The following is a 20,444-nucleotide window of genomic DNA, read 5'->3' as shown; positions in this document are numbered from 1 at the left end:
TATTAATTCCATTCCCTTCTTTCCTTTCCCCTAGCCCTCCCACTTCCACTTTCCCTTTGCCCTTTTTCTTCCTATTTCACATTATCTATTATACCTTCTAGTCCTTATTTTCACTTTCAGTTTCTCATGCTAGAGAAACTATTTGGCATTTACACATGTGTGTCCTATTTATTTCACTTAGGAGTATCACCTCAACGTGCATCCATTTAGCTATAAATGCCTCCAATTTCTTATTTTTTATGGCTGAGTAGTACTCCCTTTTATTAAAAAAACACATTTTCTTTATCCAGGCTCCAGTTGATGGGCATTTGGGCTGTTTCCAAGTTTTAGCTATTACAAATTTTGCTGCTATGAACATAGGTGCACATATATTACTGTGGTATGATTCTTTTAATTCTTTGGGGAAGATGCTGAGCAGAGAAATAGCTGGGTCAAATAGGACGTCCAGTCCTAGTTCTTGGTTGCACCAGTCTACAATCCCACTAGCAGTGGACCAGGGTTCCTATTTCCCCACAGCCCCGCCAGCATTTGTTATTGGTTGATTTCATCATAGTGGCCATTCTTTTTGGAATGAGGTGGAATCTCAGCATTGTTTTCATTTGCATCTCTTGAAAGACCAGTGATGTTCAACATTTTTTCATATGTTTATTTGCTATTTCTACTTCTTTGTCTGAGAAATGTCTGTTCATTTCAGATGCCCATTCTTGGATTGGGTCTTTAAATTTGGGAGGTCTGATCTTTTTAAGTTCTTTATAGATTTGAGATAGTAGACCTCTGTCTGAGGAACAGCAGGTGAAGATTTTTTCCCACATTGTGGGTTGTCTCTGCACACTGGTGGTGATTTCTCTTGCTGTGCAGAAGCTTTTTAATAAGAAGAGATCCCACTTGTTGATTGTTTGTGCTAGTCCACAGGCAACTGAGGTTTTGTTCATAAAATCTTTTCCTACACCGATGTCTGCAAGAGTTTTACCTAACCTCTGTTCCAGCTGGTTCAGAGTTTCTATTTTAATATTTAGATCTTTAATCCATTTTGATTTTAGTTTAGTGCATGGTGAGAGATATAGGTCTGGTTTTAATCTTTGGCAAGTTGAAGCCCAATTTTTCCAGCACCATTTATTAAAGAGGCTATCTTTCCTCCAGTGAGAAAGTTTGGCTCCTTTATTGAAGATGAGATAGTTGAGTGTGTCTGGCGTTATTTCTGCATCTTCTATTCTGTTCCACTGGTCCTCAGATCTGTTTCTTTGCCATTACCATGCTGTTTTTATCACAGTAGCTTTGTAGTATAGTTTCAAGTTGGGGATTGTGATACCCACTGCTGTGTCTCTGTTACCTAAAATTGCTTTTGCTATTCTGGGTCTCTTCTTGTTCCAAATGAATTTTCGGATTGTTTTCTCAAGGTCCATGAAGTATGCTGCTGGGGTCTCAATTGGAATTGCATTGAATCTGTATAGCAGTTTTGGAAGTATGGCCATTTTCACTATGTTAATCCTTCCTACCCAGGAGCAGGGGATGTCTGTCCATTTTCTGATATCATCTTCAATCTCTCTTTTCAGAGTGCCATAGTTTTCACAGAAGAGGTCTTTGATTTCCTTTGGTAGGTTGATTCCTAGGTATTTCAGTTTTTTGAATGCTATTGTGAAAGGAATTATGTGCCTTATTTCTCTCTCAGTGAGTCTGTTGTTTGTGTAGAGGAAAGCTATTGATTTTTGTGTGTTGACCTTGCATCCAGCTACTCTACTGAATTTAGTTATTAAGTCTAGAATACTTTTGGTGGAGGTTTTGTGGTCTTCTATATAGAGTATCATGTCATCTGCAAATAATGACAATTTGACTTCTTCATTACCTATCTTTATTCCTTTTATTTCTTTCTCTTGTCTAATTTCCATGGCTAATGTTTACAAAACTATATTGAACGAGAGTGGTGATAGTGGACATCCTTGTCTTGTTCCTGATTTTAGTGTGAAGGATTTCAGTTTTTGACCATTTAGTATGATACTGGGTGTTGGGTTTTTATAGTTGGCTTTTACCAGTTTGAGGTAGAGACCATCTATTCCAATTTTTTGTAGGGTTTTTATCATAAATGCATGTTGGATTTTGTCAAATGCTTTTTCTGTGTCTATGGAGATAATCATATGGTTTTTGTCCTTGGCTCTGTTGATGTAGTGTATTACATTGATTGATTTGCATATATTGAGCCATCCCTGCATCCCTGGGATGAATCCCACTTGGTCAGGGTGTATGATCTTCTTGATGATCTTCTCCATTCTATTTGCCATTATCTTATTAAGGATTTTTGCATCTATGTTCATTAATGAGATTGGCCTATAGTTCTCTTTTTTCGATTGGGTCTTTGTCTGCTTTGGGGATCAAGGTGATGCTTGCTTCCAAGAACTAACTGGGGAGTATTGCTTCCCTTTCAACTTCATTGAAGAGTTTAAACAGTAGTGGCAGTAGCTCCTCTCTAAATGTCTTATAGAATTCAGCAGTGAAGCCATCAGGACCTGAGCTTTTCTTAGTTGTTAAGTTTTTAATTACGTTTTCAATTTCATTGGTTGATATTGGATTGTTTAGAATTTTTAGGTCTTCTTCGATCAACTTTGGTAATTCATACTTATCTAGGAATCTGTCCATTTTCTTCTGGTTTTCCATCTTATTGATGTATAGATTCTGGAAGTAGGTATTGATGATCCTCTGGATTTCTGCTGGGTCTGTTGTAGTTTCACCTTTTTCATTCCCAGTTGCATGGATTTGGGCCGTTTCTTTACTTTTTCAGACAAGGTTGGCTAAGGGTTTATCAATTTTGTTGATTCTTTCAAAGAACCAACTCTTGGCTTCATTGATTTTTTGTATCATTCTCTTCGTCTCCATTGCATTGATTTCTCCTCTGATCTTTATAATTTCTTCCCTTGTATGAGCTTTGGGGTTGTCCTGCTCTTCTTTTTCTAGAAGCCTGAGGTTCAGCATCAGGTTGTTTAATTGGGCTTGCTCTGTTTTCCTAATATGTGCTTTCACTGCTGTGAATTTCCCTCTTAAGACTCCTTTCATTGCATTCCATAGATTCCAATATGTTGTATTGTCATTGTCATTTAATTGAAGGAACTTTCTGATTTCTTCTTTAATTTCCTCTGTGACTCATTCGCTATTCAGAAGTGTGTTGTTCAATTTCCACGTGTTTATGAAATTTTTGCAGTTTCTTTTGCTATGGATCTCCAATTTCATCACACTATGGTCCGTTAATATACAGGGGATAACTTCAATTCCTTTTGCATTTACTTAAACATGTTCTATGAATGAGTATATGGTCTATTTTGAAGAATGACCTGTGTGCAGCTGAAAAGAATGTGTAGTCTGATTTTGTGGGATGAAACACTCTGTAAACATCTGTTAAGTTCATTTGTTCAATCATTCGATTGAGTTCTAGTATTTCATTACTTATTTTTTGTCTAGTTGATCTATCTATTTGCAACAGTGGGGTATTGAGGTCCCCTACTACAATTGTATTTGTGTATATATGACTTTTCATGTCTGTTAGTATTTGTTTTGTATAGTTGGGTGCACTAGTGTTTGGTGCCTAGATATTTATTATTGTCCTCTCTTCCTTTTGGATTTTTCCCTTTACAAGGATGTAGTGTCCTTCTTTGTCTCTCTTAATCAGTGTTGTTTTGAAATCTACTTGATCTGAAATGAGGATAGCTACTCCTGCCTTTTTTTGGGTTCTTGTCACAAGGAGTATGGTTATCTACCCTTTAACTTTCAGTCTGTTTCATTTTGAATTAAGTGTGTTTCTTGTATGCAGCATATTGTTGGATTTTGGTTCTTGACCCATCCTACCAATTTATTTCTTTTGATAAGTAAATTCAGATCATTAACATTGATGGTTATAACTGATACATATTGAGTTATCATTGTCATGACTTTTTGTTTTTGTTGGATTCTCTCCCTTTACATTTAATTTCTTGTCAAGCCTGATGTGTTCATTCTTCTGTGCTTCCTGGGGCTGTGTTCCTCATTGTCTGTTCCTAGAATGTTGTCTAAAATGTTTTGGAGTGCTGGTTTGGTATTCATGAAGTTCCTAAGGTGCTCTTTGTCATGGAAGTATCTTATTTCTCCATCAATTTTGAAAGATAGTTTTGCAGGGTACATCAATCTGGGTTGGAGGCTGTTTTCCTTTAGGGCTTGGAATACATCACTCCAAGCTCTTCTTGCCTTGAAGGTTTGCGTTGAGAAGTCTGCTGTGATTCTGATGGGCTTTCCTTTGTATGTGATTTGTTTCTTTTTTTTAACTGCTTCTAGAATTTTTTTCTACTGTTAGGTTTCTGGAATCTTACCAATTATATGCCTATGTGTAGATTGTTTTTGATCAAGGCTATTTGGAGTCCTATATGCCTCACTTATTTGTATGTCAAGTTCTTTTCCCCTGCTTGGGAAGTTTTCTGCCATTACTTCTGTGAACAGTTTTTTAATGTCATCTGCACTCTCTCCTGTTTCTTCGTTGACTCCAATCAGCTTTACGTTATTCTTCTTTGCATCATCTAGCAGCTGCTGGATTGATTTCTCATTGTCCCTTACAATTTTGAAGCTATTTTTCTTTTCCTGGTTGCTAATTGCAATCTTTTCTTCTATATCTGAAATTCTGTCCTCACATTGGCTCATTCTGCTGTGTAGACTTTCAGTGGAGTTTTTCTCTCCTGGAAATCTATTTGCATCTGTTTTATGGATTCCATTTGTTTCCTATGTTGGGATTCCATCATGCTCCTCTGCTCCTCTCTAGATTTATTAATCATGTCTTGCACTACAAGCACAATCTCTGCTGTTATCTGGAAAATTATTTCTGATCTCAATTTTTCCAGATCCTCTTTTGTTGCCAGTTCAGGGAGCCCAGGTGGTTGAGTGTCAGAGTGTTCCATCTCATTTCCCTTTGGGGTTGCTCTAGGTGATCTGCAAGTTTGGTTTTGAGACTTGTTTATGTATCTTCTCATTTTGATGTGGGAGGGGGCGTGCTATTGACGCCTGCACTGCTCACCTCCTCTGGGCTGGGAGTGGTGGAATGGCAGCCTGGAAATGCCTTCCTCTGGGCTGGGAGCCGATTTTTGCATTTTTAAATGGTTAAAAGAAGAGCCATGTTCTGTGATGTTAAAACTATATGAAAGGTAAACTATAATCAATAGTTTTAATGAAACATGGACATTTCTGTTTGTTTGTGTGTGGCTATATTTTAACTACAATAAGAATTGAATAGTTGCAACACTGGCCATATAGCCAACAAAATCTTTTCATTATGAACATTTCAGAAAAATTTGTTTATCATTGATCTAAATGACTAATCATTACTGTGCTCCCTTCTCACCCCCATTCCAGAAGAAGATATTCAAGGTGAAGCTGAAGACTGGAACTCTTTCCATAGAAACAGGAGTGAACCTTCCTTCTTTCTTTCCCTTTTAATCCATTCAGGTGGCAAGCCTATTGGTTGGTGCCACTCACGTTCAGGGTTGGTCTTCTCTCTTCAGTAAATCCCTTCAGCCACACCCAGAATTATGCTTATTCAATTTATTTAGGCATTTCTTACTCAAATTGACATAATCAGTTAACTATTACATATGTGTAACAATTCCCCAAGATGAATACTATTATTATGCATCACAAATATAGACTAATATAGAAACCATGGTGAATAAAGGAAATTACAAAAAAAAATCCAAATGACATGATTTCACCATGTTTTATGGCTGAGTAGTATTATGTTGTGTATCAGTTAGTGGACATTTAGGTTGTTTCCATTTCTTTGCTATTGTGAATAGTGTTGCAGATGCCTCTTTGACACATCGATTGCATTATCTTTAGCTACATAATGGTAGTGGGTTGCTGGATCACATAACAATTCTATTTTTTTATTAAGTTTATTGGTACATTTTAGGTATACAATTTAATGACATTCTTCATTGGGAATTTGTACCTTTATATGATATATCTTGATTCTTATTCTTTTCCCCATTCCCCTGCCCTTCCTTCAACCCCGCCACCCCTCCCTATTTACAAAGACTTTGTTTCCATTTTTCCCTTTTCTCATATTTATTTCTTTCCCTTCTTTCCTTCCTCCTACCCCAATTCCCCTTCCCATTTAGACCTTTTCTTCCTATTTCACATTATCTATTATACATTTTGATCCTTATTTACACTTTCAGTTTCTCACACCAGAGAAACTATTCAACAGACTCACTGAGAGAGGAACTGGAGAAACAATCCTTTCACAATAGCTCCAAAAAAATGAAATATTTAGGAATCAACTTAACAAAAGAAATCAAAGACCTCTCTTCTGAAAACTATATCACTCTGAAAAAAGAGATTGAAAAGAATATCAGAATGGAAAGACATCCCTTGCTCCTGGGTAGGAAGAACCAATATAGTGAAAATGGCCATACTTCCAAAACTGCTATATAGATTCAGTGCAATCCCAATTGAAATTCCAACAGCATACTTCACAGGCCTTGAGAAAACAATCCAAAAATTCATTTGGGATAAGAGACCTAAAAAAGCAAAAGCAATTCCAGGAATCAAAGAGAAGGTAGGGGGTATCAAGTTGGGTATCCCCAACTTGAAACTATGCTACAAAGCTACTATGATAAAAACAGTTCTATTTTTAATATTTTAAGAAAATTCTATACTGTTTTCCATAATGTCTGTACTAATTTATATTTCCATCAACAGTGTGTAAGGATTCCCTTTTCTCCACACCTTTGGTGACATTTGTTATCTTTTGTCTTGCTAATCATAGCCACTCTAATTGGAATGAAATAGTATGTTCTAGTGCTGTTAATTTGCATTTCCCTGGTGATTAGTGATGTTGAGTGTTTTTGATACATCCGTTGGCCATTTGTTATATCTCCTTTTGAAAAATGTCTGTTTCAGTCTATTACCCATTCTAGGTGTCTATTTTTATGTTAATACCATGCAGGTTTAAGTACTACAAGCTGTGTAATGTAGTTTGAGATCCTGTTTCTGGCTTTGTTATTTTTACTTGAGATTATTTAGCTATTCAAGATTTTGTTTGTTTATTCATTCCATATGAACTTTAGGATTTTTTCAGTTCTTTGAAGAATGTCACCAGTATTCTGAAAGGGACCACATTGAGTCTGTATACTCATTTTAGTAATAAAGGCAATTTAGAAATATGATTCTTCTAATCCATAAATATAGAATATCCATGCACTTTTTTTGTTTCCCCTTCAATTTCTTTTGTACTTTATAATTTTTATTATAGAAATCTTTCACATCTTTTGTTAAATTTAGTATTTAATTTTGTAGTATTTTAAATGGTATTTCTTTCTTTATTTTTCTTTCAGATAATTTATTATCAGCATACGGCAACATTATTCTTTTTTAATCTTTTAACTTTGCTGGATTCATTTATTCTAATAAATCTTGTGCAGTTTTGGGAGTTTTCTATGTATAAGGCCATGTTACCTGTAAAGAGTGATAATTTTACTTCTTTTCTGACTTGGATATCCTTATCTTGTTTTAGATCTTAGAAAACTTTCAAATTTTCTCATTCAGTATAATGTTAGCTGCTGGCTTGTTATGTGTGGCTTCATTATATGTTGAGGTGTATTCCTTCCATGCCTAAATTTTTCATATTTTTTATCATTAAGGGATGTTGAATTTTATCAAATGCTTTTTCTACACCTACTGAGATGTCATATGATTTTTGTCCATCACTCTGTCAACATAGTGTATCATGCTTATTGATCTGCATGTGTTGAACCATCTTTGCATCCTGGAATGGATTCCTTTTGCTCATAGTAAATAGCATTTTAATGAGATTTAGATTTTTGTTTGCTGATATTATGTTGGTGATTTTTGCATCTATTTCATCACGGATATTGGCCTATAAATTTCTGTTTGTGTGTGTGTGTGTGTGTGTGTGTGTGTGTGTGTGTCTTTGCCTGGTGAGTATTAGGATAATGCTGAACTTAGAATGAATTTGGAAGAATTTCGTGCTCTTCAATTTTTGGAATAACTTTTTAAAAATGGGTATTAGTTCTTTTTAATGTTTGCTACAATTCAGAATTGACACTTTCATTCTGGGTTTTTGTTTGATGGAAGATGTTTTATTGTTGATTTAACCTCACTAATTGTTATTGGTCTGTTCAGGTTTTCTCTTTTCTCATTTATCAATCTTGGTAAATTGTATGTGTTTGGTAATTTGTCCATATCTTTCAATTGTCAAATTTCTTGGTGCATAGTTGTTCATAATAATCCATAACAACCCCATATATTTCTGTAGTACCAATTCTAATGTATCATTTTTATCTCTGAATTTGAAGTCTCGCTCTCTAGCTCTCTCTGTGGTTAGTTTAGCTAATAGTTTGTTGGTTGTGTTTACTTTTTGAAATAACATCCTTTGATTATAACAAGCTATTTTGAAATGATGGCAACTTAACATTGACAGTAGAGATATGAAAAGAAAAAAGAGTGAAAAGTGCTAACAAAAAATTCTACATATGCACTTCATTCTTCCCCATATTTTTAAGTCATATTCCATTTTTCATCATTCTGTTATCTTTATCTAAGCTATTAATATATTTATCATTATTTAGTTCTTTAATATTTTATTTTAATTTTTACATTTATTTATTTACTTATTTATTATGACTGCATTTGAACTTAAGACTTTATTATTGAGCTACATCTCCCACACTTTTTTATTTTTTTATTTTGAGACAAGCTCTAAACCAAGGTGCTGAATTTGCAAGAAATCATTTTTGTATACAGATAGAATGAGCAGTGGTGTTGTTATAGTTATAGCAAAAGAAAAATCTTAGATAATGCCTCATGATCTCTGGTTGTTTCTAATATAGTTAATTATTCACTTCTATTTTTCAGACAGGTAGACTCTTGCAAAAGAAGTTACCTGGAAAAATCTCTATGGTAGGTGACTTTTGTAGTTTAGGGATTTCTTGATGATCAGAAGGTCCACTCAGGTTGTGTCCAGCTGTAACATTTTCCATCAGCACAATCTTGTTTGACTCATTTAACAATTCAACTCCTGATTTCAAGTCATTCACTTCTACTTCTTTTTATTTCTCTTACTGTTCTTTTAAGAGTTTTGTGAGAATCAAGTGTGAGTTGTTCTGTGTCTAATCATAGGTTTTAAGGAAACGTTTGTTGAGTGAAACTTTAAATAAAAGGAATAAATGATTTTTTTCCCTACTATACCTGAAGATCCATCATATTTCCTATAGATATAATACAGAAAAAATAAACATTTTTCATTTGAGAAATATGCTTTTTTTCTAAACTTCCTACATAGAATTTAAGACCTATTGCCTCTCATACTTTTAATTTTTTGTCAGATCTCTCTTCAGCACCACCACATTTCATCTAAACCAGTCTCCATTTGATATGAGAGAATGGATCCATTCCATCCAGATCATGGTCAAATCTGAGATATCTTTAAGCAAGAAACCCAACTTGAACTGGAATATTCTTCAGCAGTTGAATGGAAAATTTGAGGAAAGTGATACCTTTATTGTTGCACTTATAAAGGACAAGGTAACATTTTTAAAAATACTTGGAGAACTTCTGCCTTCTCATCAGAAGATTTCAGGAAGGGGATAACCTTAGAATGGCTGAGAGACCATTACTAGAAATGGTCTTGCTGAGGACTGTTCTTTTTTATTATTTATTTTTTATTAGTACATATTTGCCATACATAATGATCATATTAATCAAAGAGAATTTGTACCTGTACATAATATCTCTTAATTCTTTTTTTCCCATTCCTCTCCCCTCCCTTCAATCCCTCTTCCCCTCCCTATTTACAAAAGCTTTGTTTCCATTTTTTCCTTCTGAGAACTGTTCTTGAAGGGAATCTGATCAACTATTTTAGTCAGCCTTGCTAATACAAGGATATTAATGGTGTGTATAATAGGATCTATTTAATTGTTGTAGGAAGGAATTCTTTTCACTTGGAATTTCATAAGATAAGTGACTTGATTAACAGATTTAAAGTATAATATGGAATGAATTATGTATACTTTCTTATGTTATTTCTATAAATCAAATATAAAGGAATATCAGTTGTAAATGACAGATACAGAAGTGTTGTTTAATGTGGACTATGCATTGTTTCTCTATAGGCAAATGGTGAATTCTTAAGCCCAGACAAAGGGAAATATCCTTCAATTTTGTAAAAATTAATGGATTTAGTTGACTAAAGGCCCAGACTCTGGCATGAGACTCCCTGTGCTTCAGTGCAGCCTGGCCACTCACAGCCTTCCCACAATGATTTCACAAAATCATCCTTTCTTTCTTTGCCTCAGTTTTTCCATCTGTAAGTTAGAGACAGTGATTGTTCTTATCCTAAAGTAGATTCTTGAGAATTGTTTGAGTTATTTCTGCTCATATAACCCCTGGAATATATTAGATTCAATATTACTTGTAAAATCCTCAGAGTATGTTGTTATCCTCAGTAAATGTTCGTTATTATTTTTCTCCATAAAATTTCCTTGAAGGTATGAATTTAATCTCTTTGCTCTCAGATGTATCCCAGTATTTGCTATATTGATTTTCTAATGCTTTGTTGGTGCTCTGTTAAACATTTGTTGAACAACTGAACTTCTCCAGACTCCCCTTCCTGTATCATTCATTTCTCCAATTCTTTCAACTTCCTACACTGATTTTCAGTTCAGTGATAAGAAAATTATTTTTTTGCATTTGATTAGAAGTTAATGTGAATATTTTAGAAAATTATTTGTTTTTTTCTTTTTCCCTCTCAAAGTTCAATATTTATGTAACAGTTTCTATCTCTACTTCTCTATAGTAAATATTATTTTGTATCAATTTGGTATTTTGCAATTAATAAAAATGCTTCCAAGACCAATGTTCTCCATTCAGTTCTTGATAAATTCCTACGTTAAACTTCATTGGAACAGACTAACCAAATCTCAGAAAAATTCTAGTTCAAGGAGCACACTAAGTCTTCATAATTATCAGGACCCTTCTATCGTGGTTAGTGCCTTCAGGATACCATCAGAATTCTAGCAGTTTCTGTATACTAAGTACACAAATGTAAGATAGGTACTTTCATAACTAGTATTAAATGTTATCACACACTGTAGCTTCTGTGAGAATATCTACATAATTCCTATGACAATCTATTAAAATTAAGGCTTTATGCAACAGTTTGAAAAATTTTTCAACCTCTGTGTGGCAGTGATAATTTGAATTTCATCAGCAGTATTTTCCAGTGCTTTGCATCTGATACAACAAACCATCTTCCTTCTTCTTTTCTGCTCTGTGTATGTATGTAGAATGTTCTAAATCCTGATGGTAACTCTACAACTTTTATTCTTGGGGTTTTGTTTTCTTCCTTATCCAAAACTTCATAATAGAACTTTCTGCAATGAGAGAATGTTGTATATTTCCAATATGGTAACCACCAGCCATGTAAGGGTATTAAGCAATGGAAATGTGGTTAGTAACACCCAGAAACTGAAATTTTAACTTAATTAATTCTATTTCAAATTAAGTAACCACATGTGCCTAGTGGCTACTTTATTGGATAGTACACCGGGACTGATAAATAAAAGAGGTCCAAGTGTTTTGTTCACCCCACATTATTCTTGTGCCTTCAACCAACATATATGAAAAGACTCAATCCTATGTCATCATATGTTAATGACGTTGTTTTTTTAAATCAATGTATGAACTAAAAATGAATGGAACCTTGAGAGTCAACAAATAATGTCTTACCAATACTGATACTAAATTAACTACCAAATAGAAAACTTCTCCCTGGATCTACTGATCTTAAGAACAAGATCAAATGATTCTAAACAATTTCTTCTTTTTGTCATAGAAGAAAATATTTACGTAAGCAGTTTCTTCAAAATAGTTCCTGGTCCATATGCATGGGACTGAAGTCCTGTGTCTAGACCAGTGAAAAAAGATTTGTGAGTTTCAGGCAAGAATATTAATTGATAAGGATCAGTTTGACTTTCTTGCCAAAAATATATGAGAGATTTGTACAGTCCTTCCTCCAGCCCTCACACCTTCCAAAGACAATGCTACACACTTGGTGTCTTCCTGCATAGAAATTTCAGAATGTCTTACTGCAAATCATACATATAACTAATCTTCAAAGAGCTCTCTTGTAGGAAATGTAAAACTCTTCATAAGTTGGCAAGCATTTACAAGAATATGTTTTATTAGTGCTTACACTGCTTTGGACTATGCACATGATTAACAAAATGGTTTTAGCTTTAAAATCAGACCATTTAAAAAAGACGTAAGACAAGAAAATCTTTTCACTTGGAAAAGCAAAGGATACCCAGATAAAACAGAAAAATTTGTGTAAAACCAAAGAAAATTTTCAACTTCAGTGAATTTCATTTATAATTGTGATGAGTTTGGTGTAAATTTGACAAGAAGCATCCATACCTATTATAAAATCGAGATGATTATAGGAAGGAATCTTCTTATGGTAATTGAGATTGGAGATTTTGGGTTCCAAATTTTTAAGATCTATTAGATCCAACAAAATTATCCTATCCATCACTTCACATTGAAGTTGTTTCCTGCATGATTTACACATTGTATAATAGAGGAGTGGATTAAAGCAAATCAGAAGTAGCAATGTTATGTTATCAGCATATCAAACTATGGTAAGTTGATTAACCTCTTCTGTGAAATGATAATGGTAATTACTCAATAACTCCATAGAAATTATTTATGAAATCTCATCTTTTTTAGACAGAAATGGATGCCCAGTCAAGCTTTAGAGCATATCCATTGAGTGATTTCTCAAACTAGAACCTCTGTACTATAGGGTTTTTTACATGTAAAATGATACCAATAAATGTCAGATAAATCTCACAAGGTTGTTTTGAAGTTCAAGTGACATATGTGGAAATGTGTTTTGTACAGTATCATGATAAAAATTAGTATTTTTATGACTTTGAAGCCATTCCCAGGTTTATCTACACCACATTTCTGAGAAATATAAAATAATCCATAACATTTTAAAACAAATACTTGATTAGATATATTATATTATATTATTATATTATATTGTCTTGTATTTCTTTCAAAAGGGAAAAATCATTAATTTTTAAAAAGAAACCTTACATGATTGTAATTTAGAATATTTAGAGATGGACTTCTCAACTATTAGCTTGAAATGAATCTTTACAGTCTTGAATAAATGTAAAATATACTATTACTTACAAACCCTTACAAAATAAATAGAGTTAGAGATTATTATCATAATATCCAGTAAGAAAACATACCCCAAAGATGAAAAATACAGTAATCATTATAATTTTGTGAAGGATGAATGTCAAGCTACTTTCAAATGGAAATTTGTTATATCATTAAATTTCATATAATATTTTGTTATAGTGACCTGAAGTATATTTTACCCTGTAAGTATTTGTTAATAAAATGTTTCAAATCATCAGAATTCAAATTAATGCTTTTACAAATGTGTAATATGTTTATTAGCAGCATATAGACTGCTTTGCTGCTCTACAATTCAATTGACATAAAACTATCCCTCAGATTAAGTTACTTAATATCTGCATTCAAAATTGTAGAATTTTCTTGTTATGAAAAGTTTCCTTTCATATGCCAATACAAAGGAATTTTGAAAATACAAAAATTTGTATTGCAAAAATAATTGTATTAGAATTAGAAAAAATTAAGAAATGGGGATTTCATACCATTCTAATGGTCAGACTTATAAGTGACATAGATTTTTTTTTTAACAAAGTGGAAATACTTGGGTAGTAGAACTAGCCTAAACAGACTAGGAAACAAAGAAATAGAATGAGGCCTCTTTTCTTAGAATGTAACATTTGTTGCTCTATTATTTATGGATTGATGGAATCTAAATTTTTATGTGAATCAAGTATATGAAATTCAAGAATTAAATAGAATTTAAATGGCATATGATTTGGAGTGAAAACAATAGCTAATAAGATGTTCTTGCACCCTCTGAATAAATATCAATTTATACCTTAGCATATGGCATTAATATTATGACTTTAGTTTATCCACTGTGGTTTAGTTGCCACACTGGAAGTGTCTTCTGAAAGCAAGAAGAAAAATTATCATAATTTGTGTATACACCTCAAAGGCTCCTAAACTATCTTTATAATCAAGCCCTGGATAGTCCCCAAATTGATGTTAATTTGACATAAAAGATGTTTGTACCAGTTTCCCATTTTTAATTTTTATTTTCATTAGCACATGTTTGCAGTACTTTTTTTTTAAGCAAGGATAAACAGCAATTTATTTTTCTAAGATAATACTTAAATATTAAGCTAAAATTTGAAATGTACTGCCTAAGCTTTTCTATACATTTTATTTACATAATGACTCTGATTTTACCTTTCCAAGTGCAGTTTTTCCAGGGGATAGAAAAAGCCATGTGTCACAGTCCCTGGGGCTCACACTGCCTTCTCAGGCCAGCTGTCCCCTGCAAAGAACAGAAGTGAAGAAGCAACTGCTCCCTCCCCACCATTCTCACTTATCCCCTTTTGTTTTAAATTGAGCATTTCTGAATAAGAAATGCAAAATTAGGTTTGGGTATAAAAAAATTAGATGACCACCCCAATCTAGGGCTGTGTTTTGTTCAAGGAGATCTGGCCCAGAAAGGACAGGCGTTCACCCTTATGAGCAGGGGTGCTGTGACAGGAGTTAGGGATCACCCACACATGTCAATTGTGATCACTGAGTGAAGGCACAGCTAGCAGAAGCTCATTTGTAATATGGGAAGTTTGACCTTCCAGCCTGGCATGCTAGTTTCAAACTTCCACTCTCCCACGTGTAAGAACTGGCCCTTTCTGCTAAGGTGGATGCCGAGAGGAAAGTCCATCCTGTTGCAGTGTCAACCTTCAGATATGGAAAATAACTACAGTGAGATTAAAGTATTTCAGTTAAGTGCAAATTGTTTCCACAGTGGTGGGGAAAATTCTATTCAGTACTTTGAAATCTATGTATGCTGTAAAACTTTAGCAAACTACAGTCTTAAACACATAAACTGAAGACTTTCCTATGGGGATATAAAATTTGAGAGTAAATTCAGTGAATTACTTCCAAAATCCCAAGAGCCCATAGACTGCATTCATGATGCCTTGCCATTACATGAGATTTTTCAGGCCATCTGGACAAGAAGTCTTATGGGGACCCTGAAAGACTTTTTTTTTTGGTACCGGGAATCAAACTCGGGACCTTGAGCTTGCAAGGTACGTAGAGGAACCACTGAGCTAAATCTCTGGCCCTTTGAAAGATTTTTTTTAAGAAAAAAAGCATTAAGAAATTATGGTTCAAGGGTTTCAAAACCTAATGCTACAGGCAAGACACTTCTAATAGCTCCTCAAGAGACGCCACTACCAAATAGTGCTCCTGCAGCATTTCTGGGTGGCAGGAACGCAACATGGGAGTCATAAGCTTTATGTCTTGCACTTCTGGCATTCTACTTTTTCTAGGGATTGAGGAGATCTGTAATTTGATACCAGGATGATTTTCCTGTCCTACCTTGGTTATTTGGGGTGTTGCTGGAACCTGGTCCCTCTTTCCTGGAGGAAGACAGGACTCTCCAGATGACATCTTCCTGGCTAGCTCTTCCATTGATGTGATATTGATTACAGCAACTAAAGAGTCAGAAGCGGTTCCTTCTGTAGTTCTGTTTTGATCTAGCAAAATATCAAGATCAACTTCTCCCAACTCTTGTGTTGGTTTTGCTCCTTTTTTAATGGCCTCTTCATATGGCCCAGTAACATCAAAGGTGCCTTTTCTTGCCAACAGCTTTGCTTTGCAGATCCAGAATTTAGCAAATTTTTCAGCCTCAGGAATGTTGGACAAAATAGTAAATATTTCATTAGAAAGTACGCCTTCTTCAATGAGCCACAGACACTCTGTCAGAGTGCTGTTAATCTTATTGGACAGTTCCAACTGTGCTTTCTTTTCTTCCTCTTCTTCTTCAGTGCTTTTCCAGAATGAAATATTCATTTCCTCTATTACTTTTTTTTGGGTTTTAAGTTCCACAGGAGGCCGTTTATAGATTTTCCCCTCAGATTTCTTCCATTCTTCTAGCTGTTTCCTTTGACCCTCTGCTGTTGTCTTTTTAATATTTTGATTAGTTTGGGTAGCATTTAGGACTCCTCTCCAATTTCTGGTTGTGACACTAGCTTGAGTTTTGGAGCTGTCTTGCTTAGGAAATGCTTCTGTGGAACAGTCTTTTTCAACTTGGGGTCCAAAGCCTGCGCTTTCTTTTGAAAGCTGTTGGTTCTATTTGCTCTTATGCTAAGAGTGCTTGGAATTAGGCCTCTGGTTTATGGATTTTGATTTTTGCAGTACACATATCTGGGGGCTAAAGCAAGGTTGTGAGGACTTCCGATCTTTCTTGATGTTTGGATGTTTGTTGTTAGGTCCTCCCTGCAGCAAATTGGGGTATGTCCTGGGTTTGGCAGGTTTTGCTTTCTCTTCAGGAACAGTGTATGATTGTACCTTAGTTTCTTTTGGTTGTTCATATTTACCCCTGTCAACCTTTATATCCTTTACTTTTTTGACCACTGTTTTTTTTTGTGCTTGAGTTCCACTAAGGGTCTGAATAAAGTGAGAGGGGACTGTCCTTGGGGGTTTTTCTGGTCTTACAAGGTCTGCTCCTTTAGAGAGTGGCTGTAACTTTGCTGGTACAGTCCTTATTTGTGTTTTTCTAACAAATTGTTTATTATTAACCCTGTCTTTCAGAACAGCACCATTCACCAACCTTTTGCCCAAGACTTGTTTAGGAGTCAAATTGCTCTTAGCTTGATTATAAGAATTAATTTTTGGCTTACTTGTGGTACATAACTCAAAATCTGGCTTCTTCTCAGGTTCTGATAAGGTCTGAGGCAAGTTCTCTCTGTTTAGCTCTTTGAAAAACCCATCCAAAGATTTGTTTTCAACATAGTTATTATCCACAGAGTCTGTACATTTTCCATTTGCTTGGCCTGTTAGCTACTGCTTTGTAGCTTTTGGTTTCTGTGCCTTAGGTGACCTCATGGATTTTCTTGACATTTCTCCTTTAGTGGATGACCCAGCTTCGTGTTGCTGGTGTCTCTTGTAGGAAGGTTTATACTTTGGATTAGAAGAAAAACCTCTTGAAGTCAGACTTTTGCCCACAAGTTTTGATGCCTCCAACTTTGGCTTCTGGGATCCTGTTATATTAGCTGATCTGGACTGGAGTTTAATGCTAATGGGCCTTGTAGCTTTGACAGACAAAATAGCATAGTTGAGAACATCCTTTTTAGGTGTAATGAAGCCAAACAGAATGAATCCATCAGAAAAGACAGAAATTAAACACAAAGGGGAGAATCCAACAACAGGAAAAGGTCAATTCACCAACCAAAAGAAATAGACTGGCAGATTGGGTCAAGAAGCAAGACCCAACAATATGCTATACACAAGAAACACACTTAATTGAAAAAGAAATCATAGACTGAAAGTTAAAGGGGGAAAACAATATTCCCTGTGACAGGAACCTGAAAAAAAGCAGGAGTAGCTATCCTATTTGCAGATAAAATGGTTATCAAACCAAGACTAATTAAGAGAGACAAAGAAGGCCACTACTTCCTTGTAAAGGGAACAATCCAAGAGGAAGAGATGACAATCATGAATATATATGCACCAAATACTAGTGCAACCAACTATATAAAATAAATATTAACAGACATGAAAAATCAAATAAGCACTAATACAATAGTAGTGGAGGGCCTCAATACCCCACTTACGGATGTGCGCTCACCAATGTTATGCACTATTACAAATGGATAGATCAACTAGACAAAAAATAAACAATGAAATACTAGACCTGAACCAAACTTTTGAACAAATGGACTTAATAGATGACTACAGAGTGTTCCATACCACAAATTCAGAGTAAATATTCTTTTGGGCAGCACACAGGTCATTCTCCAAAATAGAACACATACTTGCTCATAGAACATGTTTAAGTAAATGCAAAGGAATTGAAGTTATACCCTGTATATTATCTGATCATAGTATGATGAAATTGGAGATCAATAGCAAAAGAAACCACAAGAACTTCATAAACCCACAGAAATTGATCAACACACTCTTGAACAACCAATGGGTCACAGAGAAGATTAAAAAAGAAATTAGACAGTTTCTACAGTAAAATGACAGTGCCAATACAACATATCAGAATTTATGGGACACAATGAAAGCAGTCTTACAAGGGAAATTCATAGCAGTGAATACTCATGTTAGGAAAACTGAGAGAGCTCAAATAAAAAACTTAATGCTGAACCTCAAGCCTCTAGAAAAAGAAGAGCAAGAAAAAAACCCAAAGCTCGTACAATGGAGGAAATTATGAAGATCAGAGAAGAAATCAATGCAATGGAGACTAAGAGAATGATACAAAAAATTAATGAAGCAAAGAGTTGGTTCTTCAAAAGAATAAACAAAATTTACAAACCCTTATCCAACCTCATCAAAAAAAGACTCAAATCCATGAAATTAGGAATGAAAAGGGTAAAATTACAACAGATCCAGCAGAAATCCAGTGGATCATCAATACCTACTTTGAGAACTTGTACACCAATAAGATAGAAAACCCAGAAGATATGGACAGATTTCTAGATAGATATGAATTACCAAGTGCAGAAGAGCTAAAAATCCTAAATAACCCAAAATCAATCAACAAAATTGAAAATGTAATTAAAAACTTATTAACAAAGAAAGGCCAGGCCCTGATGGCTTGGCTGCTGAATTCTATAAGATATTTATTTAGAAAAGAACTATTGCCACTACTGTTTATACTCTTCAGTGAAATTGATAGGGAAGCAATACTCCCAAATTCATTCATGGAACCAAGCATATCCTTGAGCCCCAAAGCAGAGAAACACCCAATCAAAAACTTGAACTATAGGCAAATCTCCCTAAGGAAAATAGACACAAAAATCCTAATAAGATACTGGCAAACAGAATGCAGAAGATCATAAAGAAGATTGTATACCATTGGGATTCATCCAAGGGATGCAAGGATGGTTCAACATATGCAAGTCAATAAATGTAATACACTATATTAACAGAGCCAAGGACAAAAACCATATGATCATCTCAATAGATGCAGAAAAAAAGCATTTCACAAAATCCAACATACATTCATGATAAAAAAAAAAACCCTACAGAAAATTGAAATACATGGTCTTTATCTCAACCTGATAAAAGCCATCTATGAAAACCCAACAGCCGACATCATAATAAATGGTCAAAAACTGAAATCCTGCACACTAAAATCAGGAACAAGACAAGGATGTGCACTGCTACCACTCTTGTTCAATATAGTTCTGGAAACATTAGCCACAGAAATTAGACAAGAGAAAGAAATTTAAAAAACAAAGATAGGAAATGAAGAAATTAAATCATCATTATTTTCAGATGATAATGCAGTCTATATAGAAGACCCCAAGAACTTCACCAAAAATCTTTTAGACTTAATAACCAAATTCAGTAGCGTAGATGGATACAAGGTCAACACACAAAAATCAATAGCCTTCCTGTACATGAACAACAGATTCACTGAGAGAAAAACTGGAGAAACAATTCCTTTCACAATAGCATACCAGAAAAAAATACCTAGGAATCAATCTAAGGAAAGAAATCAAAGACCTTTACTCTGAAAACTACAGCACTCTGAAAAAAATAGATTGAGGAGAATATCAGAAAATGGAAAGACATCCCTTGCTCCTGCATAGGAAGAACAAATATAGTAAAAATGGCCATACTTCCAAAACTACTACATAAATTCAGTGCAGTCCCAATTGAAATTCCAACAATATACTTCACAGAACTAAAAAATTCATTTGGAACAAGAAGAGACCTAGAATAGCAAAAGGAATTCTAGGCAACAGAGACATGTCAAGGGGTATCTCCATCCCCAACTCGGAACTATACTACAAAACTACTGCGATAAAATCAGCATGGTACTGGCAAAGAAATAGACCAGAGGACCAGTGGAACAGATTAGAAGATGCAGAAATAACTCCAGACACACTCAACCATCTCATCTTCAATAAAGGAGCCAAACATCCTCACTGGAGGAAAGATAGCCTCTTTAATAAATGGTGCTGGAAAAATTGGGTTTCAACTTGCCAAAGATTAAAACTAGACCTATAGCCGGGGATTTAGCTCAGTGGTTCTGTCACCTGCCTTGCAAGTGCAAGGACCCGAGTTCGATGCCCAGTACCAAAACAAAATAAAAAAACTAGACCTATATCTCTTGCCATACACTAAACTAAAATTGAAATGGATTAAAGATCTAAACATTAAAACAGAAACACTAAACAGGCTGGAAGAGAGGTTAGGTAGAACTCTTGAAGACATTGGTGTAGGAATAGATTTCATGGATAAAACCTCAGTCGCACGTGAACTAGCAC

At 34.7% G+C, this 20,444-nt stretch overlaps 1 pseudogene; it reads right to left on the bottom strand.

Moving 5' to 3' along the window:
* Window positions 1–15,348: 15,348 nt before the first annotated feature.
* LOC101702593 (cytoskeleton-associated protein 2-like pseudogene) lies at window positions 15,349–17,328 on the bottom strand (annotated as a pseudogene).
* Window positions 17,329–20,444: the final 3,116 nt, after the last annotated feature.

The sequence above is a fragment of the Heterocephalus glaber genome, unplaced genomic scaffold, assembly GCF_053883595.1.
Source record: "Heterocephalus glaber isolate CG9 unplaced genomic scaffold, H.glaber_assembly_v1.0 deba00001497, whole genome shotgun sequence".
NCBI lineage: Eukaryota > Metazoa > Chordata > Mammalia > Rodentia > Bathyergidae > Heterocephalus > Heterocephalus glaber.
This window is presented reverse-complemented; position numbering and strand designations above follow the sequence as displayed.